The sequence below is a fragment of the Paramormyrops kingsleyae genome, chromosome 15, assembly GCF_048594095.1.
Source record: "Paramormyrops kingsleyae isolate MSU_618 chromosome 15, PKINGS_0.4, whole genome shotgun sequence".
In the NCBI taxonomy this organism is placed as follows: domain Eukaryota; kingdom Metazoa; phylum Chordata; class Actinopteri; order Osteoglossiformes; family Mormyridae; genus Paramormyrops; species Paramormyrops kingsleyae.
The window spans coordinates 23,214,960-23,237,160 of NC_132811.1; positions in this window are offsets into that span (position 1 = coordinate 23,214,960).

The following is a 22,201-nucleotide window of genomic DNA, read 5'->3' on the forward strand; positions in this document are numbered from 1 at the left end:
ACAACGTAATAATCATACGGATAGGCGGTTCACAAAACTCTTTCTTTTACTGTAGCATCACTTGAACTGGTACACTCCATACATCACTGAGAGCGGTATCAATCCGCAGCTTGATAGGAAAACATAGTGCCATGTTACTATGCATAATATAGTACCTACAGAACACAGTAGGTCATTTGAACATAACAACTCCTTCCTTTCTAGCATGTAAGTACATCACAAACAAGTCTCGAACATTCCTTATGTAGAATACAGAAGCCCTTTTTTTTTTTTTTTTCTTTTTTTTTTTTTCTTTTCACTTCAACTGCAATGTAAAGATTTACACTTAAATCGAGAATCATCCAAACAGTATTACCTACCAGATTGTCACTAATCCCCTCCAAGACACATACTATATTATTTTTACAATTACATATCAATATCATGAGGGAAACTTACATTTACTCTGTGAGGATCACCCCAGCCTCACTCCCTATGTGCTTCGCGGCCATGTTTTCTCCAAAAAGGGGCGGGGCAGAGGAATACCAAAAAAAAACAAACATAACCTCCGGGTGGTTCCCAACGCAGACAAGACTAACACCTTAAAGGGAGAGAGTGTACCTATCCAAAGCGAAAACAAAGTCCTTTTTCCCCACTTCAAACCAGTGCTAACATCCAAAATAGAGACTGATTTTCCACCCGGTTACATTAGCTAACATGAGTAAACCTACATATCATGTGTTACGATCGGTTTGCAGGGAAGCAGGTGAAGGGAGCCGTGAATACTAGAAAACGATTTATTCGTGGTAAACATGTAATGTTAATGAAAGATCTGGGGAAACTTCACTTCAACTGCAATGTAAAGATATCATTTAAATCATACCATATCAAACAGGTTGATCACATACCACGGTTTAACCTGAATAACTACTTCATTGACACTACATATCTAATCTTTGTGGCGGGAGTCGGAGACGGACCAGATAACGCCGGTCTTGTGACTCAGGAGCAGGCCTAGGGGACGCTGCTGGGTTTACAGTCTCTGAGGTAGGCGTGTCTATCGCAGGTGGTGTGTCTGATGCAAAGGATGGGAACACCTCAGTGTCGTCGGTGCCATCCGCACCACTCTCTGTGTTGACTCGGTTAGAGTGTCGGGTCGTACTGTCCAGTAACTGATCTACGTGCCTGCGCCAGATCAGTCCAGGGGACACTTTCACAGTGTAAGTGAGGGGTCCTGTTTTAGAGACAATCTCACCAGATTCCCATCTCTGTTTACCTTGGCGGTAGTCCCTGGCAAGCACTGATTGTCCCACTTCAAATGTTCGTAGTGCCGGCGACTGTTTCTTCATTTGGCCACTTAGTCTTCTCGACACGTCCCGGTGTAGGTCTGGCTTTAAGAGATCCAGGCGTGACCTGAGAGTTCGCCCCATAAAAAGAACGGCAGGTGCCTGACCAGTAGTGGAATGGTCAGTGTTGCGGTAAGACAGCAGGAAGTTGGCCAGTTTCTCTGATATGGACATTTTGGTGCTTGCCATGGCTTTCATGGACTGTTTGAAGGTTTACAAAAATGCTCGGCGAGCCCATTTGTTGCAGGATGGAATGGCACGGTAGTGATGTGCTTAATTCCATTCTTTTTGGTGAACCACTGAAATTCTCCAGAGGTAAACTGACTTCCATTATCGCTTACCAATTGTTGTGGCAGTCCTGTACGAGCAAACAGAGTACAAAGAACATCTATTGTCTCTGCTGATGTTGCATTCTTTACTGGGAACACTTCAGGCCATTTTGAGTAGGCATCGACTACTACGAGGAACATCTTATCCAGAAGAGGACCTGCGTAGTCAACGTGAATTCGTTGCCACACTGACTTGGGCCACTCCCAGGTGTGTAGGGGAGCTACTTGCGGCTGGCGTTGTGTTTGTTGACATCCTGGACATGACTTAGCGATGTCCTCTATTTCACGATCAATGCCAGGCCACCAGATGTAGCTTCTGGCCAAGCTCTTCATTTTAACTACGCCTAAATGCCCTCCATGAAGAGATTCAAGCACTCTGGAACGAAGCTTAGGAGGTATGATGACCCTAGCGCCCCACATGACACAGCCTTGACACACGGACAGCTGATTTCTACGGTTTGCGTACTCAGGTAAGTGTACATCATCCTTCTGTGGCCACCCCTTCACTGTTAAATCATAGACCCTCGCCAGTGTGGGATCCCTGCCTGTCTCTCTTCTAACTTCAATACAGGTCACAGGGAGACTTTCGATTTGAGACAGATGGAAAAGGTCAGCTGGGTCTGTGGATGCCGTAGTGTCACCTGGCTCATGAGGAAGACGCGATAGCCCATCTGCGTTTCCATGCAGCTTTGTGCCTTTGAACTCAATGGCGTAGTCATGGGCACCTAAAAATAATGCCCATCGCTGCAGACGTGCAGCCATCATGGCAGGAACTGCCTTGCTGGGGTTGAAAATAGCCACCAAAGGCTGATGGTCCGTGATCAGTGTGAAACGCTTGCCATAAAGGTATTGATGAAATTTCTTTACTCCCCAGACCAGACTCAAGCCTTCCCTGTCAATTTGGGCATAATTCTGTTCAGCCTTGTTTAACGATCTTGAAGCAAAAGCAATAGGCCGTTCAGCACCAGCAGTCATTTTATGCGATAAAACAGCCCCAATACCATATGGTGATGCATCGCAGGCTAAACGCAAGGGCAGGTCTGGGTTGTAATGAGTCAGTACCTTGTCTGAGGTTATGAGGTCTTTTGCAGTCTTAAACGCTTGTTCACATACTTTTGTCCATTTCCAGGAATGTTTCACCTGCAGCAAGCTATTTAAGGGGTGCAGCACTGTAGCTACATTTGGCAAAAACTTAGCGTAATAATTAACAAGGCCCAAGAAGGAGCGCAATTGACTCACATTTTCAGGGCGGGGTGCCCTCAGGACAGCATCCATCTTGTCTTGTGCCTTATGAAGACCTTCCTTGTCAATCTTGTGTCCGCAGTATTCAATTGAGTCTTTGAAGAACTCACATTTCTCTTTGTTTGCCCTCAATCCGAACTCTAATAGTCTCTTTAAGACTGCTTCTAGGTTGGACAAATGCTCACTTTCATCACGGCCTGTCAAAATTATGTTGTCTAAATAACATTGCGTTCCAGGAATGCCTTGCAAAACCTGGTCAATAGCTCTCTGCCATACAGCTGGGGCAGAGGCTACTCCAAAAACAAGCCTGTTGTATTGGAACAGTCCCTTATGAGTGTTAATGGTCAGATATTTCTTTGAGGATTCTTCCAACTCCATTTGTAAGTAGGCTTGCGCTAAATCTATCTTAGAAAAGTGCTGACCTCCTGCGAGGGAGGCGAAAATGTCCTCTATACGGGGTAGCGGATACTGGTCAGTGTGGAGTACTGGATTTATACTGACCTTAAAATCACCGCAAATGCGCAGCGCGCCAGTTTTCTTCACCACAGGCACGATGGGCGTTGCTCACTCTGACCACTCCACCTTTGGCAGGATACCTTGGTCCTCTAGGCACTTGAGCTCTGCTTCAACCTTTGGCCGTAAGGCATAGGGTAGAGTGCGTGCTTTGTGGAATTTTGGCTGTGCATTTTCCTCTATGGCAATTTTGGCCTTAATTTGTGCAAGTGTTCCAACTCCATCTTGAAAAACTGGTGAGAAACGATCTAGTAAGTTTTTCAGTCTCTCTGGGGTAGGCTGCACTCCTTTCTCAGTCGTCTCCATCCTTTTGATTGACTTCCAGTTAAGCTGGATGTTTCGCAGCCATTCCCTCCCAAACAAGGGGACGTTGTCATTTTGCACAACATACAAGTCCAGCACTCGTTTTGTATTTTCATATTTTACTTTCACCTCTAGTTTGCCCAGTGGAACAACTTTTTCCCTTGTGTATGTCTTCAACGTCACTGATGTGCGTCTCAGTTTCACTTTGGCAAACTTGTCTTGATAGTCTTTGCGTGAAATGATAGACAGGGCTGACCCAGTGTCCAGCTCCATTCTTAGTTTCTTCCCTTCCACTTCTGGACGCACCCAAATGACTCTGTGTTCATTGTCCTTCACAGTATGAAGCTCCAAGCATGCCAAGTCTTTCTCATATGCATCAGAATCTGTCTCATTTGAGTGAACTTCATTAAGTTCATTTACCTTTTTGTGTTTCCTGTTGAAGTGTGACTTCTTTTCATACCGTCTGGTTCGGCACATTTTCTGTATATGGCCCTTTTTGTTGCATGCGTTACAGTCTTTGTCTTTAAACCAGCAGTTACCAGAGCTATGTGATTTCTTTCCACAGCGGTAACATGTAATTTCCTCTGGTCGTTTTGTTGCAATTTTGTTCACTGTGCATTCACTCGTTGTTTTCTTTCGTAACTCCAGTGCGTCTTTTGCAGCTGTTTCCATGGATATGGCTACTTCCAGTGCCCGCGCAAGTGTAAGGTCTCTCTCTGTAAGGAGCCGCTTCTGTGTGCCTTCATGTTGCAGTCCGCACACCAATCTATCTCTCAGTGCGTCGGACAATCCGTCTCTAAATTGGCAATGTGCTAATAACCTGCGCAATTCGGCCATATATTCCGTGATTGACTCTGTTTCGTTTTGATTTCGATTGTGAAATCTAAACCTTTCTGCTATGACCAGCGGTTTTGGGTTCAAGTGCTCCTGTAACACTTTTACAATGTCCGTGAAACCCTTCGAAGCTGGTTTATCCGGCGCCAACAAGTTCCGTAACAATCTATATGTTTTTGGACCCATGACGCTCAATAGCACGGCTACTTTTCTGTCGTCTTCTATTTTGTTAGCAATGCAATACTGCTCAAGTCGTTCAATGTACGTAGCCCAGTCTTCCACAGTGCTATCAAAACTGTCCATTTGCCCTACACATCCAGCCATCTTGCTTTAATATGTTTGTCTTTTAACTTACAATATGTAGACGTTTTCGTCTTTTAGTATTTTCGTTGCCGCTCCCTGGTCTTTTCTCTGCGTTCCGTGTCCCTCCTCCGGTCCTGTTTAACGATAGCCAGCTAGCTGGTCCGGCCAGTGTACTACCATTCACAGCGGGGTAGGCAAAAACAGACGAAAAGAGACAGTCGACAAACTTCTCACTCGGTGCGTGTAACATTCACTGCACACATGGATTCAGCGAATCCTCGTCGCCAATTTGTTGTGTTTTTCTACTCTTAACAACAACGTAATAATCATACGGATAGGCGGTTCACAAAACTCTTTCTTTTACTGTAGCATCACTTGAACTGGTACACTCCATACATCACTGAGAGCGGTATCAATCCGCAGCTTGATAGGAAAACATAGTGCCATGTTACTACGCATAATATAGTACCTACAGAACACAGTAGGTCATTTGAACATAACAGCGGAGCCCGGACATCAGGCGCGGGCTGACCTGGAGCAGGAGCCAGGGCCTCGGGCGAAGCCGTAGCAGAGGCCGCGGGTGTAGCAGTGGGCGGTATTGTAGCAGGGGCAGCGGGCGTAGCCGGGACCTCCGGCATGGGCGGAGTTGCAGGCGGCGCTGGGACTTCCGGTGGAGCGGCAGGTGGAGCCACGGGCAGAGCATCAGGCAGAGCATCGGGCGAAGCTGTAGGCGGAGGCGGCGCCGGAACCTTGGTTGCTGCGGGCGGAGCCATCAGAGCCCCGGGCAAAGTAAGGGGCAGGGCCACAGGCACAGCAGGAACCCTGGTAGGTGGCGACGCAGCAGCCAGGACGAATCCAGGGTTGTGCAGCAGCTGCTGGTACCGGAGCCTCTGGAGCCGGGGCATCGGGCGGAGCAGGAGGCGCGGCAGGGGCCTCAGGTGGAGGAGACGGTGAGTGCAGGGGTGCCCTCGAAGGCCATGCATCCACCACTGGGACTGGGACCCAGCTGGGTAGCGACACACAGGTCGGGGCAGGGACCCCGCAGGAAGGTGGGTCTATCTCGGGGTTCACAGGTGCTGCCACTGTCCGGGCAGGTAGGCAGGTTGAGCCAGATAAGCAGAGCATGGACGGGTGAAACAGGCAGAGCATCGGGTGAAGCAGCTGCAGGCGGAGCCGGGAGCTTGGGCAGCGCAACAGGAACCACCGATTCGTGGCCAGCAGGGGGCGCCGCAGCACGCACCGCCGACTCGTGGCCAGCAGGGCCGGCTCCTCGATCACCCTCCAGTAGAGCTTCTGGAGGGTGAAATAGCGTTCGGCGAAAGCCGGTTCTGTGCGCGCTTCAGCCAGCACAAACACCGCCGGGTCCAGGATAGGACGGGGCTCAGGCGAGCACCCGGCGGGGGAGGAAAGCGAGAGGGTTACTGCCCGTAAGGGGATCACAAAAAAGGTACCCCCCCGACCGAGGATCACTATCTCAGTTTGGTTGATGAGATCACCTACTGGCTCGCCCAGCTCGAAGTCCGAGTCGATCCTGAGGTTTGGGCTCTGGCCAGCCGGAACTGGCCAGAGCCCATCCTTGAGGGGATGTCCTTTGCTGAAGATGTGCACCTCATGGTGGAGCCCCCAGAAGGAGCCCCCGTGTCCACCACAAACCCCCAGCAGAAAGAAGAAGCGGAAAAAACAGCGACCAGACGACACACCGGTCGTATTCCTGGGAGCTGTCTCCGTCTCTGCTTCTGCTCCCGCCGGGCGTCGGGAGAAGCCCCTCCTGATTTTAAATCCGCCGGTGTTTGCACCAGAAGCTGCTTCCTCCAACCCCTAGCATGTGCCCGCTGCTCTGCGGCCGACACCGGCAGCTCACCCCTCCCTAGGGATGTACCTGCCCGTTAAAGGGGCCAGGTCAGTTTGGGATGCCATCCCATGGATTCCCAAGGCTCTTAAAGCAGCAACGTCGCCAAAGGTTCCTGCGCCTTCATCCGAAGTTCCTGCGCCTCCGCCGCTGGTGCCTGCTCTGCTCCCCACGGTTCCTGACCCACCGGCTCCGCCCCCCGCAGGGCCTGCCCCTGTTTCTGTCACTTCTGCTCTGTCCCCTGAGGCTCCAGTCCCCAATCCCCTGGACCCAGCTCCCATGCCCCGAGCTCCCATGACCCCAGTCCCTGTCTCTGAGAAAGTCCCAGACTATCAGACCACTGCTCCTTCCCCTTGGGGGAGGAGGAGCTTGAAAGGGACCCCTCAGAGGTTTTCATGATGGTCTCAATGGACCCTTCCGGTGGAGTATCCCAGCCACCACCCCTGCATGGTAGATCCCGGTGAGGTCCCCACCTTTCGTTCTCCTGGAAGGGGAGAGGACACCTGCGCCGGGGTTGTGTCCCACCTGCCCTGCCCCATGGCTCGCCCTTGGTCTCTTGGGCTGTGGCTCAAGGGGTGCCTGTGAGCCCTCCGGCTCCTGCTCGGTGGTCACCTGCAGTTCCCCGGGCTCCTGCTTGGCGGTTGCCTGTGGGTCCCCCTCCGATGCCTTGTCAGCTGCCTTCAGCCCTAGCTCCGATGCCTCATTGGTCACCTGCGGGTCCCCCCACTCCGGCTCGTCGGTCGACTGCGCCCTCGCCAACTGTGGCTGCACTGTCGCCTGCCGCGGCTTCACCTTCCTGCTCCCCTTCGCCGGTGTCCCCTTCACTTTCCTCCTCACCTCCTCCGCCTGTCCCTCTGTTTGCCTCCTCGCCCCCTCGCTGTCACGAGAGTGCCTCCGGCTCCGGCCTCGAGATCACCTACTGCCCCTACAGCTGCCGCCTCTCACCCACTGGGGTTCCCTCGGGCTCCCCGTTTCCCCCCGTCCTCTGCCTTCTTGCCTCCTGGTTTTGTGCCCCCTGTGTCTGCTCCTCGTCCTTCTGTTTCACCTTCTTTCACTCCTGGCCCCTTCATTCTTCCCGTTGGTGTTCCCCCCGTGTCTCCTTTTTTGGTGCCCCCATGCCTGTTTGCTTTCCCCATCATTTGTCAGTTGTTGTCTTGGTTACTGCCTTTGTGTCTTTTCTGCGTGTCTGTCCTGTTCCCAGTGCCCCATTGATGTTTTGCTTTTGTTTTCCAGGTCCCGTGTCCCCGGTCTCGTCCCTTCACTCCCCTTAGGCACTCCCAGTGTGCACGCCTTTGGGGGGGGTTCTGTCACACTCGGCTCGTATGATCCTCCTGTGTGCCACGCCCCCCTCGTTAACCTCGTGTGAAATCCCGATGTCATCAACTGTTTTTTGTTATTTCCAATTAGTCTTGTGTATTTCAGTCCGTGTTCAAGTCTTTTTTTCCAGTCGAGTCATTGACGTTACGTGTGTCTATGTCCTGTACTAGGATTGATTCCTACAATAAATCCCTCATTCCTGATCCTACGTCTCCCTACTCTTGCTTCCGTGTTTCCCGTCATGACAACCTGCAGGTTTCACAAGTACCAAAGTGCATGATATATGTAGGTTTACTCATGCCATTTGACCACAACTTGAAATTCAGTGGCTGGTTTTATTTGGTTTTTGAGCATTAGGATTCTGTATGTTCCACCTGCTTAGAAAATAATGGATTTGAGACATATAAGTGTCACGATCTGCTCGTCCGATCCTCCTGTGTGCCACGCCCCCTCATTAACCTCATGTGAAATCCTGATCGTTACCAGCTGTTTCTTGTTTCCATTAAGTCATCTGTATTTATGTCCATGTCAGAGTATGTTTCGCCAGTCTTGTCATTGACATCTCCACCATTTTGCACCTGGCTGTGTTGTTTTCTGCAATAAACCCCTTGTTCCTGACTCTCCATTTCCCGGATCCTGATTCCCCGTTCCCTGCTTGTCTGTGGTTGTGACAATAAGCTAATTTCACAAATTTTCTACAGATTTCACAAGTACCAAAATGCATGATGTGTAAGGTTACCCATGCCCTTTGACCACAAGCTAAAATATAGTTGTTAGGTTCTTTGACTTTTGAGCATTAGCAAATTCTACCGTTCACCTGCATAAACAATAATAGATATGAAGCATGTAAGTTAATTTCACAAATTATCTATGAGATTGTCCTGTCCTGGCTGTTCCCCTGAACACTCGGCGGACCGGGTTGAGTAACTGTAGCTCCATCACCAGTTCACTACACCAGCGATTCTAGGAGAATCTACAGACAGTCTGTGACTCCTTGTGATAATGCATTCATATTTGCCATTATTTTTGCGTTCAGGTTTATTATTATTACGTGCAGGTTACCCAGTGTGCCTGATCTGACTTATCAGGGACAGTAGTATTTGGGAGGAAATGGCATGGTAACATGGGCTATAATTGGAGAGAATTGGCCCCAAGATCTTTCATTGGCTTGGCTTAAAAATACAAAAACAACTAATGAAAAAAATAGTGACACTAATGATTACATACAACAGTAAAAGTATGAGCCCAGGAGTTGTGTATTTCTGTTACATACAGTATTATGCAAAAGTTTGGCCACCCCTCGATAAATAACATGTTTTGGTCATTTTTTATTTGAAAAGATGTAAACATAGTCTCTCTAGGAAATGGAAAAAATGCAAACATTGATGCATAGTTACTTTTTATGTCATACATTGAACAAAGATAAAAAATAAAAACATTATTATGGCACTCTGCAAAAGTTTGGGCACCCTACATAATCAGTACTTAGTAACACCTTCTCTGGCAGATATAACAGCTTGCAAACGCTTTTTATAGCCAGCAAAAGGCTTTCAATTCTTGTACTTGGGATTTTCTCCTATTCTTCCTTGCAAAAGGCTTCTAGTTCTGTAATATTCTTTGGTCTACAAATTTTAAATGATGTTTAAATCAGGGGACTGTGGTGGCCATTCCAAAACCTTCAGCTTGCATCTCTTGAGGTAGTCCATGGTGGATTTCGAGGTATGTTTAGGATCATTTGTCGTCCTGTTGTAGAAGCCATCCTCTTTTCAGCTTCAGCTTTTTTATAGATGGTGTGATGTTTGCTTCCAGAATTTGCTGTTGTAGTTGGCAAGGTGTTCTTTTCATGAAATGCTGCTCATTTTTTCTTCAAACATGCCTTTGCAGATTGTGGCCAAAGAGTAATTTTTTTACTTCATCAGTCCACAGCACTTGTTTCCAAAACGCATCAGGTTTCTGTAGATGTTCTGTTGCATACTTCTGACATTGGATTTTATGATGAGGACGCAGGTAAGGTTTGCTCCCTTCAGGAGCAGAGCAAACCTTGGCAGCTTCAGCTAGTTGCACATTGTCTAACTAGAGGGTTGATATTATATTTGTCCTTCAACATAGTGAAAGGTGGATATTCATACATTCAGGGCTAACATAAAGTAGCTAACAGAAACTTTGAGGCTAACATAATGTGCAAATACATACTCAATTGATTACATTGTCTTGATTACATTATGAGTATTTGGCATGCTTTTAAATAATATCATAATGATTGTGTTCTATGTTTTATAGTGCTAAATGATATTCCATACAGTGAGTGCATTTCTCAAAACACTTTGATGTTTTACACATGGTAAAACATCATGGATGACCGGCAAAAGCAAGTATCCTCTTCAGAATCCTTAGTCAATGCCTCAAATGCAAGTATTCACATCACTTAGTATGTCAATGCCATCAAAACCCCAAGTCCATGAATCATCGTTCACGGAGATGACAGCCAAAATGTAAAGTCATGTTATCAATATAAAATTGGCACAATCTAAACATTTTCTGATGCACAAAACATCTGAATGACAAGGGCAAGAAACATAAAAATAAAAAACACTTATTGCGGGAGATTGATTCAAGAAGAATATTTTATTGATTGCACAGTCATATGGTAACATGCCATGCGCTGCAATTGCAATCTAGCTAAAAATACATTTCAATGTCTTATACATATGTGACAGGTCGAAATATTGGTTATTGCTTTCTATATGAAGGTGTAAACCTAATATTTTAATTAGTATTTATTGGTCTGAGGGCTTTTAGATTGGTGGGCGGAGCTAGGGGATGCCATATAGCGGGGGATAATTCCTTCCGGGTAAATATTTTGCTGACGTTTGCGTGGTGCCGGGAAGTTCAGTTTCCACGTTGGTGGTGTGGGCAAAGGCATTTTTGTCCGTCATTGAAGTATGCCGTTTTAGTGCTTCTCTAAGATTTAACGGTGTAATTTGCATGACTTCTTTTCTGGATTCGCTTTGTAGCGCACCTAGCCTGTGGCACACTGGGGGTATATCGGTCGCTGTGTGCCTCATGTTTTGGTATCGGTGTTTGAGGTAGATCGCTTATTGCAGTGGTTCTCAACCTTTTGCAAGCTGGTCCCCCCCAAAGCTGGCTCATTGCAGTTGGGGTCCCAGTGCCCCCCATCCCAAACACCACCTTGCATAGATAGATAGATAGATAGATAGATAGATAGCCCTAGGCTATTATTTTTAGGCGCACATTATTATTATTATTATTATTATTTATTATCATCATCAGTAGCGGTAGGTAGGCCTATTATCATTACTAGGCTATTGTTATAATTGGCAGTAGCACCAGACGTCTAATGTGAGCTTGCAGACATTATTATTATTATGAGTAGTAGTAGGCCTATCATCATTACTAGGCTATTGCTATATAATAATGAGGTTACATGCTTTATTGTTGTTGTTATTATTATTATTATTATTATTATTATCATCAGTATAGGCCTATTATCATTACTAGGCTATTGCTATAATTGGGAATTGACACCAGACCTCTGATATTAATTTATGCTTTATTATTGTTATTATTACTAGGCCTAATAGTAGGCATCATCTGCATTTTTTACAGAAGCTTGCAGGTAGGTGATGTTAATGTGAGACCTGAGCCTGCTTTGCCTTGCAAAGATCCTCAATTCTTGGCTCAATGTTTGATAAACATAGCCTCAAATCATCCTCGATTTGTGCACGATTTAGTTTTGAGTGCAGTCATTTTTGAGAATCCTGCCTCACACAAATATGTCGACGCGAAAGGAAGGAGAATCTTAAAGGCGACGTCACAGAGTTCAGGATATTCCTGCATCAATGCTGCCCAGAATGACGAAAGAGGGCAGGAGCTAAAGAGTTCCTTCAGTCTACTGTCACTCTTCAGCTCAATAAGCTGTTCCTGCATATCAATTGATAGCTCGTTTGCTGTGCACACAAACGGATCTCGAACCCACGCAAAAGAGCGATAATCCTCTTTAAAGTACGTCGCAAATTGTTCTCACCACAAAAGTCTCCAAAAACACCAGTAAAAGTCACTGGATTTGTCGCTTTTGAAAAAAAGTGGTCAGGAGGATGATTTGTTTGTGCTATAATCAGTGCTTGAAGTGGGGGAAAAGGTGGCGGTACTCACTTTGCATTGGCAAATCATTACATTTTTACAGTGAAAAACAAAACTTGGCGATATTGCTGTTACAACAATTTATTGTTGTTTATTTATTAACATAAATGTATTTAAACATGTTTGTGTGTGCGTGGCTGCGTGCGTGCGTGTATTTCACAAAAACTAAAGGAAAGCTTTAACTGTAGCCTATATTCTGACTAGTTTATTAGTTTTTTTATATATACTGTACACACACACACACACACACACACATATATATATATATATATATATATATATATATAACTAAATACGACCTCACGTTTTATACGTTTGCAGCCTCTGCAACTTCCTCTGCAAAAAATTAATTCGGATGGTTCGATTTTCTGCAATTTTCGTATCCGTAGCAAATATTTTGAGGGGTGTTTTTGACAATTGAGAGCCACCAAATGACGAATATGAAAAACGAATACGACAATTTCGGACTCAGTCAGGGTGCAAGGACCTTAAACTTTTGAGGCTTGCGCAGCTTCTCGAGGAGAAATCAAACAAATGAGCGCCGTTTTCTAAAGTCTATGAGCGCAGCACACACAAATAAACTAAATTGACATACTGCAGTTAAATTTCAAAATGTGGTGTTTTTATATTTATAACATTTGAATACAGTTCAGCAACATACATCACACGACCTGACGACCAAGAGAGCTGACAATTGACCATCACTTAATTTACCATCACCTCACGATTGAAAATGTGACACTGATTTCATATAACAGTTCAACAAACAAGTTAATAATATTAAGTCACTTACATTTTTGATGAAATAATGACCGTTTTGGTCTATTTTAGCAACGAAAATAGATCCGATGAATCCAAACAAATCACAAATTTGCAATTATTTTTTCAGTTCTTTTTCCTCCCATCCTGTAGCCTACTTGCGCCCCCCCGCGAGAGTGTGCCCCACCGGTTGAGAACCACTGGCTTATTGCATCTTGTGAGCCTTGGCTGGGTTGCAGTTTCTTGATTTTAATTCTGGTCTCTGGCCTGCTGTTCTCAACCTCGTGGAGGTTGCGGCTTTCCCTTCCCTCTGTTTTCAGGGCAGTGGTTTTGGCGTATTGGTGGCTATGTTCCAGCATATACTGCCATTTATTGCATACTCTGGTGTGTAATGTTATATCCTCGTTTATGTTTCTCAGGTTCGGCTGCATATGGCAGCGGGAGTGATTGTTGCTCCCCTGGGGCCTGTACTATGAAGGGGGTTTAACCAAATCAGATTTAATCCGGAGTCATTTTTTTTTATTATTTGGACCTAGGGTTTGCAAGGAAAAGCAGACATTGTGGGAACTGATGGACGTGGTGGGCCTAAGGTACGGGATGTCATAATGCTATTTGGTGAATATTACTATATTTAATAGTCATGCATTTTTATAGTAATGGTAATAAAGAATATCTATTATGATTTTCCGGTTTATCCCTTTCCTTTAGTGTGTTGTATAGCTTTATGTGCATGTGAATGGTCTGCAGAGTCTTAAGGCCCAAAGTACACTCCAAAAGGAGTAACTCTGACCACAGAAACCACTCTTCTCTACTCTGCCTGAAACACTTTGTTGGAATTCCAGCCCTTACTTCCGTGACATGATGAGGTCACCTTGTAACAGATGGGGCTTAAAGTTCTAACAGAGTGTTTCATACAGAGTTATAGAAAGAGTGTTTGATTCTCCCATCAAGCACTTATGTGAAAAAAGCTTACAAAGTTATGCGCATTTGAGTTAAGCGTATACTCTCCTCACCAGCACAGACACAGTACCAGTTTTAAGATCAAAGTAAACCATTCTTGCTTAATAAACTAATTATACTTCTTGCACAGCTGCATCTTCTTCTTTGGGTTAAGTGTGGTGGGCATGTCCAGGCCTATTAGGGGGGTAATACGCTTAACCCCAAGGCGTGTAACTTTTTAAATGCTTGATAGGAGAAATTATCCCCTTAACAAATACCAAATAAGGCTTTATATTAACTACGCTTCCGTAATGCCTTTATAATGCATTTATAGAACATTCATACGCAGCATATAAGTATACCGTAACATCCTATCATAGCTTAACAGATGTTATGATACAATTATAATGTTATTAATGTATATTACAGCTGTCATGTCTTGTACATTGAACCTATTATGAATGCAATGCTTTAAGACATGCTAAGATATACTTGCATGTTGCTTATGAGTTTTCTATGAATGCATTATGAAGGTACACTGACTGTTCTATTAATGCATAATGAATGCATTATAAAGGTGAAATTAACGTGAAGTGTTACTGAATAGTGTATATTTCTGGAGGTTCTGCCTTCACTTTGAGGCTCTGCAAAGAACCCATTGTTTCAGCTCTTTCTCCCACAGAACAGCTGCAGTATTCTAGCTGTTTTGTTTATCTATAAAATAGCTGGTTAACTATTAGCTATTTAGAAGTTAATTTGCTTGTTCTTTAGCGAATATTTCTGCAGAAGACATTATTATTCATTTTTTCTCAACCAAATCAAAGTAAGTGTTATGATTACTTGGTTTGTGAAGCAACAATTAGTCACTAATATGTTAATTTAAATTTAGTGTGAGCTGTTAAAGAAATACATACTGTATGTACAGTAATATGTGTTGCACTGTATATTTGCACCCCAGGGGTATGAGATGATCCCCCATGCCATCGCGCTTGGAACTTGCATTTTTGCATCTGGGAATGAATTGGTGTTGTTGTAGTGTGTATGAATGTATGGGTCTGTGTCCTGTACTGGACTAGCAGCCTGGCCTGGCTGGCTCCAGGTAATCCCGCACTGGATATGCAGTAAAGATGGAAGACAGCTGGACTAAATGTCATTCAAGGATGTTAAATTCCCCTTGACATGGTGCACTTTGTTTTACTGATGATTGAAGGTATGTTGTTGATGTTTCACCACAGGGGAATTCTAGGAGACAAGGAAAGCCTGGGTTTCCTGGTGTTAAAGGACAAAAGGTGTGTTTAATCTATATCTGTGCTCTTACAGTGCAGAGTGCATGTTCCACATCCCTAGCTTAGCTTGAGTTAATCAGCCCTTTTGTTTTCCCAACAGGGTCTTATAGGTCCTAAGGGACATAAAGGAGACTTGGGAATGAGAGGACACATGGTGAGATACAGCTTTGAATGGGGAAACATGGTTTTGGACACTAGAATGAAAGCTAACTTGTTCTGATGTCACTGGTATCAATGGTGGTTTCACTATCAGTGTCACTCTTATTGAAATACACCAGCCTCTGTAATCGCACCTAAGCCTGAGCTGATAGCTCTTGTATATTAAATAGGGCTCCGTTGGGCCTAGAGGATTCAGTGGGGCTCTGGGCCCCAAAGGCAGGAAAGGACCACCAGGGCCACATGGAGGCAAGGGCCATCAAGGGAGACCAGGCCCAAAAGTCAGATTTGTTAAAACCAGTCTTCTTATATCATTTTAACAGAATAAGAATATTCTAGCATCGTTGTTTAGGGTTTTTGGCTAAATTCCATTTCTTAACATTTTTGGAGGGCTTGAAAGGCAGCAAAGGAATTGGTAAACCGGTAAGTTATTAATTATTATTACACAGGTCTACCAAGAGTAATTCCTTTCAGGTGCCAAGGTTTTTTTTTAAATAGATTTAGGGTATTTTGAGGGTGCTGAACTTAAAAAATACCATTACTTTTGCTGAATTGGTTCTAGTTTTTGAGATAATGGACATCCATAAAAATAATGCATTCCCCCAATGCGACTTGTGTGCGATAACAAATGCAATAGCTTTTGGTCTGTCTTTTGACTCTTTAACAGTGTCTTAGTGTTATGTCGGAATGGGGAAGCAGGCGAAACGAGCCGTGAAGAAGGGCAAATGGGGTTTATTGTCAGGGAAACAGACTAGGAACATGCAACGTCAATGACAGACCTGGGGAAACAGACTTGAATGTGGACTAAATACAGGACATGACATCAGAAGAAACGCAAGATAGTTGGTACGATGGCAATTCACACATGGGTAACAAGTTGGGCGTGGCACACACGAGGACTGGACGCGCAGGTCATGACACTTAGGTAATGAAATGAATGATGAAGCGTTGAAGGAGAGTCTGAAAATAAAATTTGAGTTAAGTTCACATGTGCATGTTTGCATGTTCATTTATTACTGTTGTTACTGTGGTGGTGAATATTTACCTAGATCAAATCTGCTAATCTAAAGGAAGGGCATCATGGGAACACCTGTCTGGTACTTAACCAGAAATGGTTGAAATGCTCGTGATAGGGCCACGAAAAAATGTAGTTTGGCCAGAAGAAGAGGATTCATTCGGGCTTCACAAATGCAGTCAAAAGAAGATGTCCCTGGGTTTTTCACCTTTTTTGACTTCACCAGGTCCACATATTTCACAATAGAGGACCAGACTTCCAATGCTTGTTCGACAGCTGGCAAATTTACAAGCCACCGATGGCCACAGAAAGGTAGAGGGAATTTTGAGGATGATGTTACAGCTGTGAAGTCCTCCCTTCTTGTTCGTGCAGAGTGGAAAACAAAATGTAGTGCTTTGAGCACTTTCTCCACTATCCACACTACAAAACCAGTCTTGAATAAGTTGTGAAGGGTATGTGGGCCGCAACTTCCTACAATTACTCACTGCCAAAGCGGGTGTAGGCTTATCTGTAGAGGTTGTACTTGCAGGACTGGCGAACAACTGAATGGGGACAGTTGTTGTCCGACTGTCGACAAAACGCTTGTGCTTCTCTCCCCTGATATGTGAGTCGATGGCTTTAGAGCCCATTGTTGCCAGTTTGATGACTTTTTTACAAAGGTCGCATCACGCTTCGTAGACATTAGTCATTTTTTTCAACCAGCCACAGTACTTTTTTTTTGAAGCATTGATATTAATAGCAATAAATAACTAATTAATATTGTATTATTTAATCAAATCATACATAACTCTTTCCTGTCACTGTTAAGATATTTTAAATTTCTTTTTTGTATGATATTAGACTGTTTACTTACTAGTTGTAACTAAAATAAAAATATTCTTGCAATTCTGAATGCTTTTCAAATGTATTGTTAATTAATTAATTAACTATTAAACACCTCAGAAACTAGAGCCAATCTGGCAAAACCAAAGTCATATTCTTATTCAGCACCATAAACTTAATATAAAACCGTTCAAACATCGTTGGCACCAAAATCACTGTATACCAGTGTTATTATTGTTGTTTGTTGTTGTAAATAATTAATAATACAAATCATATCCATGCCCTGTTGCACATGCGATAATGTGGCTCCTGTCTCTGATGCAGGGCAGTGAAGGTGCCAGAGGGGGGTGTGGTCATATCGGCCCACCTGGATCACCGGTATGTGGACCGCAAAGCACATCGACACACTGTCCCATCTGACTGTGGTCTTTCAAATATGCAGGTTCGAAAAACACTGCTAAATAAATTGCATTATGTTCAGAATACAAAGAGGACTTATTCATAATAAGAGGCAGCGTGTGGCTCAGTGGGCTAAGCCTGTTACCACAATGTTGCCGGTTCAAACCCAGCCTCAGCACATCTGCGGGTCCTTGAGCAAGGCCCTTGGCCCCCCGCTCCCTGGGTGCCCCAACAGGTGGCTGCCCTTCGCGAACAGCTTACTCTACAATGAGCAAGTTGAGGGAGGTGTAAAAATAATTTCCCCATGGGGACAATAAAGGATCGATTATTATAATTAGCAACATATAGAGCTTATAAACAACATTTTATTATACTGTGCTGTAAATATACAAACAGACATTACTATGTCTCTTTTTCCATCCCTGATATAGGGTCATGGCGGTGTGGATGGTCTCCTCGGAGTTCAGGGAAATGAAGGCGATCCAGTAAGACCTTCGTCATCATGCCACTGTGAATCTCATGCATTCTGTGCAATGATAGCCTGTATCTGTCTGCCTCACGTCTTGACTACACTCACAGGAAAAGCATAGTTTATAGATCATTTAAGATGATCAGAAGGGGTACAGCTCCATCACACGTTGTGGGTTTATTTAGCCTGCCTATTGGCAAATTAGTGTTAAGTGTACTGGCATTAAAGTACCACAGCTAGTAACATTTACATAGTGCAGATGTTTGTTGCCGATTCATAGTCAGGGATGCACATAACTGGTATGCAAGTACGCATTCACCTTTAAAAGCGGTACGTGCGCCAATTGATTGTTGTAACATAGCAAATGCGTACTTATTTTATATGCATTTGCACTGATATGACAAGAAATTTTCACGATTTTTTAAGCTTTATATGCTAATTTGTACTTCTTTTGCTGTATAAAAGTTAAAATGCATGGTAATTTCTTGCACCATTTCTTTCATCAAGCTAATCACGCTCTTGATACTGTAGCTATTCAGTGGCCTTGTGATCACATGTTAAATTCAGAAATTGTTCTATTCACAGGGTGATATTGGTCACAGGGGAGCCTTAGGGAGACCTGGCCAGCAGGGGGGGCAGGTGAGTGCATTGCCCTGTAAGGGGCTCCTATTGGGTTCTTATTTTCAGCACACAGAATGCTACAGACCCCAGAGACATGCATACTTGATTCATTTGCATTTTGAGAAGCCTCCTCTGTATTTGTATGCCTGGCAATATCAGGATAAATGGTGATGGATGGATGTTGGTAATATGTGCATGTGAGTCGAGAGTAAAAATTATCCTTAAAGTGACAGTATTGTCATTTCTCAGGGCTCACCGGGACAAACAGGTTTAAGGGGATTCCAGGGGGCCCCAGGTCCAAAGGTACACATATTACATTTTAATTATACATGGCTTTAAAAATGGCTTTAAGGTAACAATTGCCATAATGTGCCCACTGCAGCAAATGAGTTACAAGGTGATTAAAAACTACAGGAAAATGAGGAGGAAATAAACAGAGTGAATGAATTTACAGTACTTACTTGCTGTTTTCAGGGTTTTCCAGGCACAAAAGGAAAACGTGGGGCCAAACGTGGGGTATTACTCTTTATTATAGGTTCTTGATGGCAAGACTTGTTTGCATTTCACATACGTCAATAAAACTTATCATTCCACACAGGTTCATGACCACTCAGTATTTCACATCAGTCTGTGACTACTTGCATTGTCCCATAGGTCCATGACTGGTTAGCATTTGCAAATCTTTTTTTAACCTGACCATAACATCACCACTTTTTTGTTTTCTGTGTTTTTCCTAATAAGGGCATTGAGGGACTCAGCGGAGAGCAGGGACAAGGGGGCAGTGTGGGACAAAAGGTACCATTTACCACTGAAGAAGGCCTCCTCTGAAAGCCATACTGGCCAGTACAGAGCGTCAGCTGTCCAGTGTGTATATCCTGCTCCTGTGCTCTTGTCTTCACATTGCCTATTCACAGTTATGATGCACTTTAATTTCTAAACTCTCCCCCACTGGACAGAATCACTGTAACAGCAAATTAAAGGTTTTATATATGTTAATATTATTCATAAAGCATGTAGTCTGGTATTCATAAACCATCTACGTCTACTAAAAGACTATTTTAGAATAATGGCTGTGGGTGTATTTAGCTAGCATGTTTGGGCCATATTATAGTGGCTTCAATAACAGGTGATTTAGGTGGTAATTGCTGTGTCTAAATTTCCCTTACTTTGTACCATGTGATGGACTGGCATCCTGTCCAGGTGTCACCTCACCTGGTTCATACAGGTCCTTCTCAAAAAAAAAAAAGGTGCTTCTGCCGCTGTTTCTGGTTCAAAAGTGGCTTGACCTGGGGAATGCGGCACCTGTAGCCCATTTCCTGCACACGCCTGTACACGGTGGCTCTGGATGTTTCTACTCCAGACTCAGTCCACTGCTTCCGCAGGTCCCCCAAGGTCTGGAATCGGTCCTTCTCCACAATCTTCCTCAGGGTCCGGTCACCTCTTCTCGTTGTGCAGCATTTTCTGCCACACTTTTCCCTTCCCACAGACTTCCCACTGAGGTGCCTTGATACAGCACTCTGGGAACAGCCTATTCGTTCAGAAATTTCTTTCTGTGTCTTACCCTCTTGCTTGACGGTGTCAATGATGGCCTTCTGGACAGCAGTCAGGTCGGCAGTCTTACCCATGATTCCGGTTTTGAGTAATGAACCAGGCTGGGAGTTTTTAAAAGCCTCAGGAACATTTTGCAGGTGTTTAGAGTTAATTAGTTGATGCAGATGATTAGGTTAATAGCTCGTTTAGGGAACCTTTTCATGATATGCTAATTTTTTGAGATAGGAATTTTGGGTTTTCATGAGCTGTATGCCAAAATCATCAATATTAAAACAATAAAAGGCTTGAACTACTTCAGTTGTGTGTAATGAATCTAACATATATGAAAGTCTAATGTTTATCAGTCCATTACAGAAAATAATGAACTTTATCACAATATGCTAATTTTTTGAGAAGGACGTGTATGTCCTGAACTACCTGCAAATCAACTGTCATCTTCAGAAATGATCAGGGAATGTAAAACACACACACACACACACAGGGCTGGGAAATTGTTTACGCATGGCGTTACTTTTAAAATTGCGCGTTATTCTTTCTTTAATCATGTTAAAGCATGATACCCATAGTATGAGCAACAGTTTTCAATAGAAACCTATAATTATGGATGTGCAGATCGATACTGAAACATCAATTCTTCCCATCTGAATGTTTAATTTTGGGAATCGATTCTAATGTTAAAATATAAATCACTACCTGTTAAGTGTCTCTGTGCTCTTCTTAGCCAATTTCTCGACTGAAATTTATGCCACGTTTCTTTGAGGTGTTTCTTCAGACTAAAGCTTCATTTTAAACCGCGCGCTTACCCACATGGTGACGCACCTTAAGAAAACGGTAGTTACGGCTGAGCCCGGTTTTGCCCGAACCGGAAACACCGGGTACCATTTGGCCAAACCAGAGCTCAGCAGTTCATCCCGAATTTCTTTAGCCAAGTCCGGAACCAAGCTATCTTCAGGTTAGTAACTTTCACTACTAACTAACCTAGACTTTAATGTCAGTTTTTACGTAAAATCCCAGGTTTCCGTCACTACCTGCTTAGTTACTAAACCATCTTTCTGGGTTACCCATTGTGTTTTTAACATTATCCGTGTCCATTAAATGAGATATTGTGGAATAAAAGTGCCCTCATTTTAAATGCTGCCAATATATGCGCATTTTAATATAATGTGAGGTCCAAAAACTGTCCTCAGAAGAACGTAACATTGGTTGTTTTCCAGGTGAGATTTTTAGAGGGGTAAAAAAACCGTTTTAATGCAGATGACGCGGGGGTATTTGTCCCCAAAGCTCCTCAACTATGGAGAAGCGTTGCTAACGCTGGTTCCGAAATTAAGACTATCTGTAAAATGTGCCATTTTACAAGTGTGTTAACGAGGAATGGTACAATTGATATCCGTGCGGGAATTACTGAAATGAGCTTATTTCAAACTCTAGTCTAATAGATTTGAACACAGGAGAAAAGCAAGTTCATTTCAGCAATATGTACACACATTTATTTACATGTATTTACAAATATACAATATATACACCGAGCAGGGACTAATTCCTCGCTGTTTTCCTGCGAGGCTCTTCGGCCGGGGGCTCGTCCCTACGCCCACCTCGATTAGGGGCGCGTAGCTCTTCCGCCCCGGGGTGGCAAGGGTCTCCGCGATGTCAATCGTATTTTTCGCTCCCGCCAATTCTGTAAATTTCGGGCAGGAGACTGCCACCCAGAGGCGCTGCGCTTTATCCTGTGCCTCAACTCGAGGGAGTAGGGCCAAGCCCGGCCAGAAGGACAGAGCAGCATCGGATCCACGAGACAGCGGTATATCTCCCGGTGCGCCTCTACGCTGCGCCCGTGGATCCTCAGCGGCTCCGTCCTCCTGTATTTACACATGTATTTACATATATACAGTATATACACCAAACAGGGACTAATGTCTCGCTCTTTTCCTGCGAGGCTCTTCGGCCGGGGGCTCGTCCCTACGCCCACCTCGATTAGGGGCGCGTAGCTCTTCCGCCCCGGGGTGGCAAG